Source organism: Oncorhynchus masou, unplaced genomic scaffold, assembly GCF_036934945.1.
Source record: "Oncorhynchus masou masou isolate Uvic2021 unplaced genomic scaffold, UVic_Omas_1.1 unplaced_scaffold_621, whole genome shotgun sequence".
NCBI classification, from domain to species: Eukaryota; Metazoa; Chordata; class Actinopteri; order Salmoniformes; family Salmonidae; genus Oncorhynchus; species Oncorhynchus masou.
Window position 1 is genome coordinate 262,981 of NW_027012639.1, and position 17,674 is coordinate 280,654.

Here is a 17,674-nt window from a genome sequence, read left to right on the forward strand (position 1 = left end):
AAGTAAACGTCATCACGCGGGAAGTATAGACCACACCTACAGAACGATATCAAAACATTTCATTGGACGAGACAGGCAATATTCAAATAGAACATTATCAAAACAGGACATCTCCTCCCGAACCAATAAAACAATCTTTTAATAAATAAGTGCATATTCCAACATTTTTGAAATACATAATGTAAGACTTTTGTATTTTGTTGAATATTAAACAAACTCCAACCTAACTCAACATAATGTAAAATGGGAATTAATTGTGCTTGGAATGACCCCCTTATTTCCATTGTAACATTTATACATAATCTAACTATAACTGGCCTAATAAATACAATACTATATCTTTATTTCTCCCTTGCATGATGTATTAGCAGGAAGTCTTCTAGTTGTAGTCTTTTCGTACAGTACACCGTACAAACAGAATAAAATTATCGAGCCATTATCATATGAAACAGTCACTGAAACATACGAAAAATAAACATTTTACAGCATTAGATGCCATAGGAGTGCAATAACGCATACATACATGTAAAGCCCTGACATAAACAACCCATACATACAGTCTCTATGTGTCCGCGTTTGGTTAGAACACTGAGACGTTACAGTATCAGCATGTCATTCAAACGTACTAAATGGAAAGTTGAACTGTTAAAACCTTGGCCTATGTCTTTCTCCCAGGTTTGGTCCGGATGAAACTGATCCATATGCAACCCCAGACTAATAACATTCCCTTAAAGGGAATATGTCATCGCCATCATTGTGACGTCACAAACCAAAAGGTCTCATCAGGGATTCCTCCATAACGACTATAGGACGTGAGCGGAGGAATGACAGTCAAGACAACAACGAGGATATGTAAACCGTTCTACAATGATCGCATCTCAAATGGCACCCTATTCGTTATATATAGTGCACTACTTTAGACCAGAGCCCTATTCCCTACATAGTGCACTACTTTAGATCAGGGCTCTATGTAGGGAACAGGGTGCCGTTTTGGATGCAACCAATGACAATGATAAAGAGTCATTAGGATTTTCTCCATGGAAAGAGGGAGAATGACCTTTGATCCCTCGGCCCTTTAGCAGGGCCCCTATGGGCTTCAGTCTGCTGGGTGTGGCAGCAGCGGGGGCGGGCGGGCGGCGTCTTGCGTTCGGCTCCAGGGACCCACTTGTGTGTGGCGGCTCTCCACAACACCGGAGCCAGCAGAAGACTCAGAGTGGTGACACTGAGAACCAGCAGGTACACCTGGGGAAGAAGAGGACAGAGTGGTGACACTGAGAACCAGCAGGTACACCTGGGGAAGAAGAGGACAGAGTGGTGACACTGAGAACCAGCAGGTACACCTGGGGAAGAAGAGGACAGAGTGATGATACAGAACCAGCAGGTACACCTGGGGAAGAAGAGGGCAGTGTGGTGACACTGAGAACCAGCAGGTACACCTGGGGAAGAAGAGGACAGAGTGATGATACAGAACCAGCAGGTACACCTGGGGAAGAAGAGGACAGAGTGATGACACTGAGAACCAGCAGGTACACCTGGGGAAGAAGAGGACAGAGTGATGATACAGAACCAGCAGGTACACCTGGGGAAGAAGAGGGCAGTGTGGTGACACTGAGAACCAGCAGGTACACCTGGGGAAGAAGAGGACAGAGTGGTGACACTGAGAACCAGCAGGTACACCTGGGGAAGAAGAGGACAGAGTGATGACACTGAGAACCAGCAGGTACACCTGGGGAAGAAGAGGACAGAGTGATGATACAGAACCAGCAGGTACACCTGGGGAAGAAGAGGACAGAGTGGTGACACTGAGAACCAGCAGGTACACCTGGGGAAGAAGAGGACAGAGTGGTGACACTGAGAACCAGCAGGTACACCTGGGGAAGAAGAGGACAGAGTGATGATACAGAACCAGCAGGTACACCTGGGGAAGAAGAGGGCAGTGTGGTGACACTGATAACCAGCAGGTACACCTGGGGAAGAAGAGGACAGAGTGGTGACACAGAACCAGCAGGTACACCTGGGGAAGAAGAGGACAGAGTGGTGACACAGAACCAGCAGGTACACCTGGGGAAGAAGAGGACAGAGTGGTGACACTGAGAACCAGCAGGTACACCTGGGGAAGAAGAGGACAGAGTGATGACACAGAACCAGCAGGTACACCTGGGGAAGAAGAGGACAGAGTGGTGACACAGAACCAGCAGGTACACCTGGGGAAGAAGAGGACAGAGTGGTGACACTGAGAACCAGCAGGTACACCTGGGGAAGAAGAGGACAGAGTGGTGACACTGAGAACCAGCAGGTACACCTGGGGAAGAAGAGGACAGAGTGGTGACACAGAACCAGCAGGTACACTTGGGGAAGAAGAGGACAGAGTGGTGACACAAAACCAGCAGGTACACCTGGGGAAGAAGAGGACAGAGTGGTGACACTGAGAACCAGCAGGTACACCTGGGGAAGAAGAGGACAGAGTGGTGACACTGAGAACCAGCAGGTACACCTGGGGAAGAAGAGGACAGAGTGATGATACAGAACCAGCAGGTACACCTGGGGAAGAAGAGGGCAGTGTGGTGACACTGATAACCAGCAGGTACACCTGGGGAAGAAGAGGACAGAGTGGTGACACAGAACCGGCAGGTACACCTGGGGAAGAAGAGGACAGAGTGGTGACACTGAGAACCAGCAGGTACACCTGGGGAAGAAGAGGACAGAGTGGTGACACTGAGAACCAGCAGGTACACCTGGGGAAGAAGAGGACAGAGTGGTGACACTGAGAACCAGCAGGTACACCTGGGGAAGAAGAGGACAGAGTGGTGACACAGAACCAGCAGGTACACTTGGGGAAGAAGAGGACAGAGTGGTGACACAAAACCAGCAGGTACACCTGGGGAAGAAGAGGACAGAGTGGTGACACAAAACCAGCAGGTACACCTGGGGAAGAAGAGGACAGAGTGGTGACACATAACCAGCAGGTACACCTGGGGAAGAAGAGGACAGAGTGGTGACACTGAGAACCAGCAGGTACACCTGGGGAAGAAGAGGACAGAGTGGTGACACTGAGAACCAGCAGGTACACCTGGGGAAGAAGAGGACAGAGTGGTGACACTGAGAACCAGCAGGTACACCTGGGGAAGAAGAGGACAGAGTGGTGACACTGAGAACCAGCAGGTATAACTGGCGAAGAAGTGGTTAGTTGTATTCTAGATCCTGTATGTATTCATCTTGCAATTGCCATAAACATCTTCAAGTAGTGTCTAGGGGTAGTGGTTAGGTGTAGTGGTTAGTGGTAGTGGTTAGGGGTAGTGGTTAGTGGTAGTGGTTAGTGGTAGTGGTTAGGGGTAGTGGTTAGGGGTAGTGGTTAGTGGTAGTGGTTAGGGGTAGTGGTTAGGGGTAGTGGTAAGGGGTAGTGGTTAGTGGTAGTGGTTAAGAGTAGTGTCTAGGGGTAGTGGTTAGGAGTAGTGGTTAGGGGTAGTGTCTAGGGGTAGTGGTTAGGAGTAGTGTCTAGGGGTAATGGTTAGGAGTAGTGTCTAGGGGTAGTGGTTAGGGGTAGTGGTTAGGGGTAGTGGTTAGGGGTAGTGGTTAGGGGTAGTGGTTAGGAGTAGTGTCTAGGGGTAGTGGTTAGGAGTAGTGGTTAGGAGTAGTGTCTAGGGGTAGTGGTTAGGGGTAGTGGTTAGGGGTAGTGGTTAGGGGTAGTGGTTAGGGGTAGTGTCTCGGAGTAGTGGTTAGGGGTAGTGGTTAGGGGTAGTGGTTAGTGGTAGTGGTTAGGAGTAGTGGTTAGGGGTAGTGTCTAGGGGTAGTGGTTACTAGTAGTGATTAGGAGTAGTGGTTAGGGGTAGTGGTTAGGAGTAGTGTCTAGGGGTAGTGGTTAGGAGTAGTGTCTAGGGGTAGTGTCTAGGGGTAGTGGTTAGGGGTAGTGGTTAGGGGTAGTGGTTAGGGGTAGTGGTTAGGGGTAGTGTCTAGGGGTAGTGGTTAGGAGTAGTGGTTAGTGGTAGTGGTTAGGGGTAGTGGTTAGGGGTAGTGGTTAGGGGTAGTGGTTAGGGGTAGTGGTTAGGGGTAGTGGTTAGGGGTAGTGGTTAGGGTAGTGGTTAGGGGTAGTGGTTAGGGGTAGTGGTTAGGGGTAGTGGTTAGGGGTAGTGGTTAGGGGTAGTGGTTAGGGTAGTGTCTAGGGGTAGTGGTTAGGGGTAGTGGTTAGGGGTAGTGGTTAGGGGTAGTGGTTAGGGGTAGTGGTTAGGAGTAGTGGTTAGGAGTAGTGGTTAGGGGTAGTGGTTAGGAGTAGTGGTTAGTGGTAGTGTGTTAGGGGTAGTGTGTAGGGGTAGTGGTTAGGGGTAGTGGTTAGGAGTAGTGGTTAGGGTAGTGTGTAGGGGTAGTGGTTAGGGGTAGTGGTTAGTGGTAGTGGTTAGGGGTAGTGGTTAGTGGTAGTGGTTAGTGGTAGTGGTTAGGGGTAGTGGTTAGGGGTAGTGGTTAGGGGTAGTGGTTAGGGGTAGTGGTTAGGGGTAGTGGTTAGGGGTGTGGGTAGTGGTTAGGGGTGTGTTAGGGGTAGTGGTTAGGGGTAGTGGTTAGGGGTAGTGGTTAGGGGTAGTGGTTAGGAGTAGTGGTAGTGGTAGTGTGTAGGGGTAGTGGTTAGGGGTAGTGGTTAGGGGTAGTGGTTAGGGGTAGTGGTTAGGGGTAGTGGTTAGGAGTAGTGGTTAGTGGTAGTGGTTAGGGTAGTGGTTAGGGGTAGAGGTTAGGAGTAGTGGTTAGGGGTAGTGGTTAGGGGTAGTGGTTAGGGGTAGTGGTTAGGAGTAGTGGCGAGTGGTAGTGTGTAGGGGTAGTGTGTAGGGGTAGTGGTTAGGGGTAGTGGTTAGGGGTAGTGGTTAGGAGTAGTGGCGAGTGGTAGTGTGTAGGGGTAGTGGTTAGGGTTAGTGGTTAGTGGTAGTGTCTAGGGGTAGTGGTTAGGGGTAGTGGTTTGGGGTAGTGGCGAGTGGTAGTGTGTAGGGGTAGTGGTTAGGGGTAGAGGTTAGGAGTAGTGGTTAGGGGTAGTGGTTAGGGGTAGTGGTTAGGGGTAGTGGTTAGGGGTAGTGGTTAGGAGTAGTGGCGAGTGGTAGTGTGTAGGGGTAGTGTGTAGGGGTAGTGGTTAGGGGTAGTGGTTAGGAGTAGTGGCGAGTGGTAGTGTGTAGGGGTAGTGGTTAGGGTTCGTGGTTAGTGGTAGTGTCTAGGGGTAGTGGTTAGTGGTAGTGGTTAGTGGTAATGTCTAGGGGGTAGTGGTTAGTGGTAGTGGTTAGGGGTAGTGTCTAGGGGGTAGTGGTTAGTGGTAGTGGTTAGTTGTAGTGGTTAGGAGTAGTGGTTAGTGCTAGTGGTTAGTGCTAGTGGTTAGTGCTAGTGGTTAGTGCTAGTGGTTAGGGGTAGTGTCTAGGGACTAGTGGCTATTGTTTGATTTGGAACTAAGCATCGAGTGGTGGTCTGTCCTTCGGTAGAGGTACCTCTCTGGAGATGATGCCAGCTCGGTTAGGCGCGGCTCCCCAAGACGAAGGAGAACTGGTGACCTGCGCCAGGCCAGCAGACACTATCCAACGGATGTGGCGAGAACCCTTAGGCAAGATGGCCGACAGCACCAGCACCGCCATCAGGAACTAACAGGAACATGGAGAGGAGGAGGTGTTTCATTAGAGAGATTGAGAGGTAGTGGAGAGTGAGGAGAGAGAGAGGAGAGAGTGGAGAGAGAGAGAGAGAGAGAGAGAGAGAGAGAGAGAGTGAGTTAGAGAGGAGTGAGTTAGTGAGAGCGAGAGAGAGTGGGGAGGAGTAGTGGAGGGAGAGAAAGAGGTTGAGGGGGAGAGAGAGAAAGAGAGGAGAGGAGAGTGAGAGAGAGGGAGGGGGAGAGAGAAAGACAGAGAGAGAGAGGGGAGGAGAGAGAGAGGGGGGAGAGTGAGAGAGAGGGAGGGGAGAGAGAAGACAGAGAGAGAGGGGGAGAGAGAGGGGGAGAGTGAGAGAGAGGGAGGGGAGAGAGAAAGACAGAGAGAGAGAGAGAGGGAGGAGAGAGTGGGGAGAGTGAGAAAGAGAGAGTGGGGGAGAGAGAGTGAGAGAGAGAGAGAGAGAGAGAGAGAGAGGGAGGGGGAGAGAGAAAGACAGAGAGAGGACAGAGAGAGAGAGAGGGGGTAGAGAGTGGAGAGGTGAGGGGGAGAGAGAAAAGAGAGAGTGAGAGAGGGGGAGAGTGGTTAAAGACAGAGAGAGAGAGGGGGAGAGAGAAAGACAGAGAAAGAAAGACAGAGAGAGAGAGAGTGGTTAGGGGAGTGAGAAAGAGAGAGTGAGGGGTTAGAGAAAGAGAGTGAGAGAGAGAGGGGAGAGCGAGAAAGTTGGAGGTGAGAGACAGGGGGAGAGCGAGAAAGAGAGGAAAGAGTGCGAGAGAGAAAATAAGTAAGTGAGAGTGGTTTAAAGCAACAACAGCATACCTTCATGATGACCAATGAGAGAGTCAGCACCACCAGGACTGTCAGTTCGTACAGGACAAAGGTAGGAAAGACATGGAAACCTGCAGTAGAAGAGAACACACATGGAGACCTACACATGGAGACCTACACATGGAGACCCACACATGGAGACCCACACATGGAGACCCACACATGGAGACCCACACATGGAGACCTACACATGGAGACCTACACATGGAGACCCACACATGGAGACCCACACATGGAGACCTACACATGGAGACCTACACATGGAGACCCACACATGGAGACCTACACATGGAGACCCAAACATGGAGACCTACACATGGAGACCCACACATGGAGACCTACACATGGAGACCTACAGCAGTAGAGACAACAAAGAGACCTACAGTAGTAGAGACAACACAGAGACCTACAGTAGTAGAGACAACACAGAGACCTACAGCAGTAGAGACAACAAAGAGACCTACACATGGAGACCCACACATGGAGACCTACACATGGAGACCTACACATGGAGACCTACACATGGAGACCTACACATGGAGACCCACACATGGAGACCTACACATGGAGACCTACAGATGGAGACCCACACATGGAAACCTACACATGGAGACCTACACATGGAGACCTACACATGGAGACCTACACATGGAGACCCACACATGGAGACCCACACATGGAGACCTACACATGGAGACCCACACATGGAAACCTACACATGGAGACCTACACATGGAGACCTACACATGGAGACCTACACATGGAGACCCACACATGGAGACCTACACATGGAGACCTACACATGGAGACCCACACATGGAGACCTACACATGGAGACCCACACATGGAGACCTACACATGGAGACCCACACATGGAGACCCACACATGGAGACCCACACATGGAGACCCACACATGGAGCCCTACACATGGAGCCCTACACATGGTGACCCACACATGGAGACCCACACATGGAGACCCACACATGGAGACCTACACATGGTGACCCACACATGGAGACCCACACATGGAGACCTACACATGGAGACCTACACATGGAGACCTACACATGGAGACCCACACATGGAGACCCACACATGGAGACCTACACATGGAGACCCACACATGGAGACCCACACATGGAGACCCACACATGGAGACCCACACATGGAGACCTACACATGGAGACCTACACATGGAGACCCACACATGGAGACCCACATGGAGACCTACACATGGAGACCTACAGCAGTAGAGACAACACACAGAGACCTACAGTAGTAGAGACAACACACAGAGACCTACAGTAGTAGAGACAACATAGACCTACAGCAGTAGAGACAACACACAGAGACCTACAGTAGTAGAGACAACACAGAGACCTACAGTAGTAGAGACAACACAGAGACATACAGTAGTAGAGACAACACATACAGACGTAGAGACAACACACAGAGACCTACAGTAGTAGAGACAACACAGAGATCTACAGTAGTAGAGACAACACAGAGACATACAGTAGTAGAGACAACACATACAGACGTAGAGACAACACACAGAGACCTACAGTAGTAGAGACAACACAGAGATCTACAGTAGTAGAGACAACACAGAGACCTACAGTAGTAGAGACAACACAGAGACCTACAGTAGTAGAGACAACACAGAGACCTACAGTAGTAGAGACAACACATACAGACGTAGAGACAACACACAGAGACCTACAGTAGTAGAGACAACACAGAGACCTACAGTAGTAGAGACAACACATACAGACGTAGAGACAACACAGAGACCTACAGTAGTAGAGACAACACACAGAGACCTACAGCAGTAGACAACAAAGAGACCTACAGTAGTAGAGACAACACAGAGACCTACAGTAGTAGAGACAACAAAGAGACCTACAGTAGTAGAGACAACAAAGAGACCTACAGTAATAGAGACAACAAAGAGACCTACAGTAGTAGAGACAACAAAGAGACATACAGTAGTAGAGACAACACAGAGACATACAGTAGTAGAGACAACACAGAGACCTACAGTAGTAGAGACAACACAGAGACCTACAGTAGTAGAGACAACAAAGAGACCTACAGTAGTAGAGACAACACAGAGACCTACAGTAGTAGAGACAACACAGAGACCTACAGTAGTAGAGACAACACAGAGACCTACAGTAGTAGAGACAACAAAGAGACCTACAGTAGTAGAGACAACAAAGAGACCTACAGTAGTAGAGACAACAAAGAGACATACAGTAGTAGAGACAACACAGAGACATACAGTAGTATAGACAACACAGAGACCTACAGTAGTAGAGACAACACAGAGACCTACAGTAGTAGAGACAACACAGAGACCTACAGCAGTAGAGACAACACACAGAGACCTACAGTAGTAGAGACAACACAGAGACCTACAGTAGTAGAGACAACACATACAGACGTAGAGACAACACAGAGACCTACAGTAGTAGAGACAACACAGAGACCTACAGTAGTAGAGACAACAAAGAGACCTACAGTAGTAGAGACAACAAAGAGACCTACAGTAGTAGAGACAACAAAGAGACATACAGTAGTAGAGACAACACAGAGACCTACAGTAGTAGAGACAACAAAGAGACCTACAGTAGTAGAGACAACAAAGAGACATACAGTAGTATAGACAACACAGGGACCTACAGTAGTAGAGACAACACAGAGACATACAGTAGTATAGACAACACAGGGACCTACAGTAGTAGAGACAACACAGAGACATACAGTAGTATAGACAACACAGAGAACTACAGTAGTAGAGACAACAAAGAGACCTACAGCAGTAGAGACAACACAGAGACCTACAGTAGTAGAGACAACACAGAGACCTACAGCAGTAGAGACAACACAGAGACCTACAGCAGTAGAGACAACACAGAGACCTACAGTAGTAGAGACAACACAGAGACCTACAGTAGTAGAGACAACACAGAGACCTACAGTAGTAGAGACAACACAGAGACCTACAGTAGTAGAGACAACACAGAGACCTACAGTAGTAGAGACAACACAGAGACCTACAGTAGTAGAGACAACACAGAGACCCACAGTAGTAGAGACAACACAGAGACCTACAGTAGTAGAGACAACACAGGGACCTACAGTAGTAAAGACAACACAGAGACCTACAGTAGTAGAGACAACACAGAGACCTACAGTAGTAGAGACAACACAGGGACCTACAGTAGTAGAGACAACACAGAGACCTACAGTAGTAGAGACAACACAGAGACCTACAGTAGTAGAGACAACACAGAGACCTACAGTAGTAGAGACAACACAGAGACCTACAGTAGTAGATACGATGCTAAACAGCCATAGAGAGACAGAGATACAGTTGAAGTCAGAAGTTTACATACACTGTAGAGACAACACAGAGACCTACAGTAGTAGAGACAACACAGGGACCTACAGTAGTAGAGACAACACAGAGACCTACAGTAGTAGATACGATGCTAAACAGCCATAGAGAGACAGAGATATCAGTTGAAGTCAGAAATTTAAAACTGAAATAAAACTAATTTTTCAACCACTCCACAAATGTCTTGTTAACAAACTTTAGTTCTGGCAAGTCGGTTAGGATCTACTTTGACCAAGGCTTGCAGGAATTTTTACCATCCCAACCATTAATGCATCCCAATTGTGAAAAACTGAGTTTAAATGTATTTGCCTAAGGTGTATGTAAACTTCCGACTTCAACTGCACGATGCTAAACAGCCATAGAGAGACAGAGATATGACACTAAACAGAGACACTGCAGAGGGTAAGCTTCAGTTCTGACCAATGGAGGCGAAGAAGATGATGGCGAGGAAGTCTCTGATTGGCTCGATGCAGCCCATGACCTCCGTGGTGCAAATGTGACCCTGCGAGGAGAGAAGCGCTCCAGCCAGGAAGCAGCCCAGCTCCATGGAAATGCCCAGGAACTCTGTCACCTGGGAAACGCCGGAGAAAACATCATTTGACATACATTTGGTAGAATGGATATCGTTTAACTATTTATATCATAAACTCCCAAATGACACAGTATTGTATTTGTATTGGAATGTCAATTGTAGTACTTGATTGTACAGGAAACATAACCTCTGTTGGAGAAGAGAGCTACGTCTCACAGGGGAGGGGGAGCTACGTCTCACAGAGGAGAGGATAGTGGAGGGGGAGCTACGTCTCACAGAGGAGAGGATAGTGGAGGGGGAGCTACGTCTCACAGGGGAGGGGGAGCTACATCTCACAGAGGAGAGGATAGTGGAGGGGGAGCTACGTCTCACAGAGGAGGGGGAGCTACATCTCACAGAGGAGGGGGAGCTACATCTCACAGAGGAGAGGATAGTGGAGGGGGAGCTACATCTCACAGAGGAGAGGATAGTGGAGGGGGAGCTACGTCTCACAGAGGAGGGGAGCTACATCTCACAGAGGAGGGGGAGCTACATCTCACAGAGGAGAGGATAGTGGAGGGGGAGCTACATCTCACAGAGGAGAGGATAGTGGAGGGGGAGCTACGTCTCACAGGGGAGGGGGAGCTACATCTCACAGAGGAGAGGATAGTGGAGGGGGAGCTACGTCTCACAGAGGAGGGGGAGCTACATCTCACAGAGGAGGGGGAGCTACATCTCACAGAGGAGAGGATAGTGGAGGGGGAGCTACGTCTCACAGAGGAGGGGGAGCTACATCTCACAGAGGAGGGGGAGCTACATCTCACAGAGGAGGGGGAGCTACATCTCACAGAGGAGAGGATAGTGGAGGGGGAGCTACATCTCACAGAGGAGGGGGAGCTACATCTCACAGAGGAGGGGGAGCTACGTCTCACAGAGGAGGGGGAGCTACATCTCACAGAGGAGAGGATAGTGGAGGGGGAGCTACGTCTCACAGAGGAGAGGATAGTGGAGGGGGAGCTACGTCTCACAGAGGAGAGGATAGTGGAGGGGGAGCTACATCTCACAGAGGAGAGGATAGTGGAGGGGGAGCTACGTCTCACAGAGGAGGGGAAACTATATCTCACAGTGGAGGGGGAGCTACATCTCACAGAGGAGGGGAAACTATATCTCACAGAGGAGGGGGAGCTACGTCTCACAGGAGGGGAAACTATATCTCACAGAGGAGGGGGAGCTACGTCTCACAGAGGAGGGGAAACTATATCTCACAGAGGAGAGGATAGCGGGGGGGAGCTATATCTCACAGAGGCAAACTACCTGCCCTCCAGGACACCTACACCACCCGATGTTACAGGAAGGCCATAAAGATCATCAAGGACATCTACCACCCGAGCCACTGCCTGTTCACCCCGCTATCATCCAGAAGGCGAGGGGGAGTACAGGTGCATCAAAGCTGGGACCGAGAGACTGGAAAACAGCTTCTATCTCAAGGCCATCAGACTGTTAAACAGCCACCACTAACATTGAGTGGCTGCTGCCAACACACTGACTCAACTCCAGCCACTTTAATAATGGGAATTGATGGGAAATGTTGTAAATATATCACTAGCCACTTTAAACAATGCTACCTTATATAATGTTACTTACCCTACATTATTCATCTCATATGCATACCTATATACTGTACTCTATATCATCGACTGCATCCTTATGTAATACATGTATCACTAGCCACTTTAACTATGCCACTTTGTTTACATATTCATCTCACAAGTATATACTGTACTCGATACCATCTACTGTATCTTGCCTATGCTGCTCTGTACCATCACTCATTCATATATCCTTATGTACATATTCTTTATCCCCTTACACTGTGTATAAGACAGTAGATTAGGAATTGTTAGTTAGATTACTTGTTGGTTATTACTGCATTGTCGGAACTAGAAGCACAAGCATTTCGCTACACTCGCATTAACATCTGCTAACCATGTGTATGTGACAAATAAAGCTATATCTCACGGCAGAGGGGAGCTATACCTCACAGAGGAGGGGAAACTATATCTCACAGAAGAGGGGAAACTATATCTCACAGAAGAGGGGAAACTATATCTCACAGAAGAGGGGAAACTATATCTCACAGAAGAGGGGAAACTATATCTCACAGAAGAGGGGAAACTATATCTCACAGAAGAGGGGAAACTATATCTCACAGAAGAGGGGAAACTATATCTCACAGAAGAGGGGAAACTATATCTCACAGAGGAGGGGAAACTATATCTCACAGAAGAGAGGATAGCGGGGGGGAGCTATATCTCACAGAGGAGGGGAAACTATATCTCACAGAAGAGAGGATAGCGGGGGGGAGCTATATCTCACAGAGGAGAGGAGGAAGAGTGAGGAGGGGGGTACATACGGTGAGCATGAGGAATACGAAGGCAGCGGTCCCCAGAACCAGGATCTCCTTGTTGCCTTTAGACTCAGCATGGAGCTTCCTGTAGTATGGACCAATCAGGAAGGATTTGAGGAGAACACACAGCAGTAGTACCATAGCCAGAGAGAACAGGACCTGGGCTAGGAGCAGGAGGACGTGCAGACCTCCAAACAGAACACTACAGAACACAGGATAGAACACAGAACACCAGCCTCACAACACAGAACACTGGTTTACAGAGAGAACAGGACCTGGGCTAGGAGGACCGAACACAGAACAGAACCCTCAGAACACAGAACCCTTAGAAGACAAGACCCTCAGAAGACAAGACAAGACCCTCAGAAGACAAGACAGGACCCTCAGGAGACAAGACAGGACCCTCAGTAGACAAGACAGGACCCTCAGAAGACAAGACAAGACCCTCAGAAGACAAGACAGGACCCTCAGAAGACAAGACAGGACCCTCAGAAGACAAGACAGGACCCTCAGAAGACAAGACAGGACCCTCAGAAGACAAGACAGGACCCTCAGAAGACAAGACAGGACCCTCAGAAGACAAGACAGGACCCTCAGAAGACAAGACAGGACCCTCAGAAGACAAGACAGGACCCTCAGAAGACAAGACAGGACCCTCAGAAGACAAGACAGGACCCCCAGAAGACAAGACAGGACCCCCAGAAGACAAGACAGGACCTTCAGAAGACAAGACAGGACCCCCAGAAGACAAGACCCTCAGAAGACAAGACAGGACCTTCAGAAGACAAGACAGGACCCTCAGAAGACAAGACAGGACCCTCAGAAGACAAGACAGGACCCTCAGAAGACAAGACAGGACCCTCAGAAGACAGGACAGGACCCTCAGAAGACAAGACAGGACCCTCAGAAGACAAGACAGGACCCCCAGAAGACAAGAGCCTCAGAAGACAAGACAGGACCCTCAGAAGACAAGACCCTCAGAAGACAAGACAGGACCCTCAGAAGACAAGACCCTCAGAAGACAAGACAGGACCCTCAGTAGACAAGACAGGACCCTCAGTAGACAAGACAGGACCCTCAGAAGACAAGACAGGACCCTCAGAAGACAAGACAGGACCCCCAGAAGACAAGACAGGACCCCCAGAAGACAAGACCCTCAGAAGACAAGACAGGACCTTCAGAAGACAAGACAGGACCCCCAGAAGACAAGACCCTCAGAAGACAAGACAGGACCTTCAGAAGACAAGACAGGACCCACTGAAGACAAGACCCTCAGAAGACAAGACAGGACCCTCAGAAGACAAGACAGGACCCTCAGAAGACAAGACAGGACCCTCAGAAGACAAGACAGGACCCCCAGAAGACAAGACAGGACCCTCAGAAGACAAGACAGGACCCCCAGAAGACAAGACAGGACCCCCAGAAGACAGGACCCTCAGAAGACAAGACAGGACCCTCAGAAGACAAGACAGGACCCTCAGAAGACAAGACAGGACCCTCAGAAGACAAGACAAGACCCCAGAAGACAAGACAGGACCCTCAGAAGACAAGACAGGACCCCCAGAAGACAAGACAGGACCCTCAGAAGACAAGACAGGACCCTCAGAAGACAAGACAGGACCCTCAGAAGACAAGACAGGACCCTCAGAAGACAAGACAGGACCCCCAGAAGACAAGACAGGACCCTCAGAAGACAGGACAGGACCCACTGAAGACAAGACAAGACCCTCAGAAGACAAGACAGGACCCTCAGAAGACAGGACAGGACCCCCAGAAGACAAGACAGGACCCTCAGAAGACAAGACAGGACCCTCAGAAGACAAGACAGGACCCTCAGAAGACAAGACAGGACCCTCAGAAGACAAGACAGGACCCTCAGAAGACAAGACAGGACCCTCAGAAGACAAGACAGGACCCTCAGAAAACAGGACAGGACCCTCAGAAGACAAGACCCTCAGAAGACAAGACAGGACCCTCAGAAGACAAGACAGGACCCTCAGAAGACAAGACAGGACCCTCAGAAGACAAGACAGGACCCTCAGAAGACAAGACAGGACCCTCAGAAGACAAGACCCTCAGAAGACAAGACAGGACCCTCAGTAGACAAGACAGGACCCTCAGAAGACAAGACAGGACCCTCAGAAGACAAGACAGGACCCTCAGAAGACAGGACCCTCAGTAGACAAGACAAGACCCTCAGAAGACAAGACAGGACCCTCAGAAGACAAGACCCTCAGAAGACAAGACAGGACCCTCAGTAGACAAGACAGGACCCTCAGTAGACAAGACAGGACCCTCAGAAGACAAGACAGGACCCTCAGAAGACAGGACCCTCAGTAGACAAGACAAGACCCTCAGAAGACAAGACAGGACCCTCAGAAGACAAGACCCTCAGAAGACAAGACAGGACCCTCAGTAGACAAGACAGGACCCTCAGTAGACAAGACAGGACCCCCAGAAGACAAGACAGGACCCTCAGAAGACAAGACAGGACCCCAGAAGACAAGACAGGACCCCCAGAAGACAAGACCCTCAGAAGACAAGACAGGACCTTCAGAAGACAAGACAGGACCCCCAGAAGACAAGACCCTCAGAAGACAAGACAGGACCTTCAGAAGACAAGACAGGACCCTCAGAAGACAGGACAGGACCCTCAGAAGACAAGACAGGACCCTCAGAAGACAAGACAGGACCCTCAGAAGACAAAAGACAAGACCCTCAGAAGACAAGACAGGACCCTCAGAAGACAAGACAGGACCCTCAGAAGACAGGACAGGACCCTCAGAAGACAAGACAGGACCCACTGAAGACAAGACAAGACCCTCAGAAGACAAGACAGGACCCTCAGAAGACAAGACAGGACCCACAGAAGACAAGACAGGACCCTCAGAAGACAAGACAGGACCCTCAGAAGACAGGACCCTCAGAAGACAGGACCCTCAGAAGACAAGACAAGACCCTCAGAAGACAAGACAAGACCCTCAGAAGACAAGACAAGACCCTCAGAAGACAGGACACAACAGTATTAAACATCTTTGGAACTACACACCTTACCAGCATGAGTTGAGTTTTGGGACAGGGTGTGTCTAGATCGTAGTGCATATGCAGCTGTGTGTGTGTGTGTGTGTGTGTGTGTGTGTGTGTGTGTGTGTGTGTGTGTGTGTGTGTGTGTACTCACCTGTCCAGGTGGCCAGATGACACCTGTATGAGGGTGGGCATGACGGCTATGAACAGACCCAGCTGAACGTCCTGCATCACCAACATCCCCAGGAGAACACTGCTGTAGTCCAGCTCCCCTACACACACACACACACACACACACACACACACAGACACACACACACACACACGCACACGCACACGCACACGCACACACACAGACGCACATGCACACACAGACGCACACACCCACACACACACACACACACGCACACGCACACGCACACACACACAGACGCACATGCACACACAGACGCACACACCCACACACACACACACACACACACACAGAGACACACACAGAGACACACACAGAGACACACACACACACACACACACACACACACACACACACACACACACACACACACACACACAGACACACACACACACACAGACACACACAGAGACACAGACACACACAGAGACACACACACACACACACACACACACACACACAGACACACAGACACACAGACACACAGACACACAGACACACAGACGGTTTTAATGTTTGTAGCCAGTTACTCATTTAAAGACAGGTGGTTCTTTAACATTAAAATAAAGAGCATTGGAAGTCTCTCTCTCTCACACACACACACACACACACACACACACACTCCGTACCGTCCTTGTCTGCGCGGGCGCCCCCAGCCAGGAAGCGTGAGACCAGCGGCGTGGAGGATAGAGAGAGACAGGAGGAGATGAAGACGGTCTGGGTGGGACGGATGTGCAGCACCTGACCCCACAGCAGCCCTGTAGCCACCATCAACAGACTGAGGTAGCATGAACCCTGCACAGAGATCTTCCACACCTACACACACATAGGACAGCACACACATGTTAAATACACACACACATAGGACAGCACACACATGTTAAATACACACACACATAGGACAGCACACACGTTAAATACACACACACACGTTAAATACCCACACACACACATAGGACAGCACACACATGTTAAATACACACACACATAGGACAGCACACACGTTAAATACACACACACATAGGACAGCACACACACGTTAAATACACACACACACATGTTAAATACACACACACATAGGACAGCACACACATGTTAAATACACACACACACACATGTTAAATACACACACACATAGGACAGCACACACATGTTAAATACACACACACATAGGACAGCACACACATGTTAAATACACACACACATAGGACAGCACACACATGTTAAATACACACACACACGTTAAATACACACACACATAGGACAGCACACACATGTTAAATACACACACACACATGTTAAATACACACACACATAGGACAGCACACACATGTTAAATACACACACACACATGTTAAATACACACACACATAGGACAGCACACACATGTTAAATACACACACACATAGGACAGCACACACATGTTAAATACACACACACACGTTAAATACCCACACACACACACATAGGACAGCACACACATGTTAAATACACACACACACGTTAAATGCACACACACATAGGACAGCACACACACGTTAAATACACACACACAGTCTTGTACAGCTAACCTTGTGGGGACACACAATTCAGTCCCATTCAAAATCCTATTTTCCCTAACCCGTACCCTTACCCTAATCTTAACCCAAAAACCTAACCCGGGAGGGGGGGAGGCCAGGGGGGGAGGCCAGGGAGGGAGGCCAGGGA

The 17,674-nt window shown here is 49.3% G+C and overlaps 1 pseudogene; it reads right to left on the reverse strand.

Annotated features, from left to right (window-relative positions):
• Positions 1 to 115: 115 nt before the first annotated feature.
• Positions 116 to 17,674, reverse strand: part of LOC135536458 (transmembrane and coiled-coil domain-containing protein 3-like) — a 36,836-nt pseudogene continuing 19,277 nt past the window's right edge.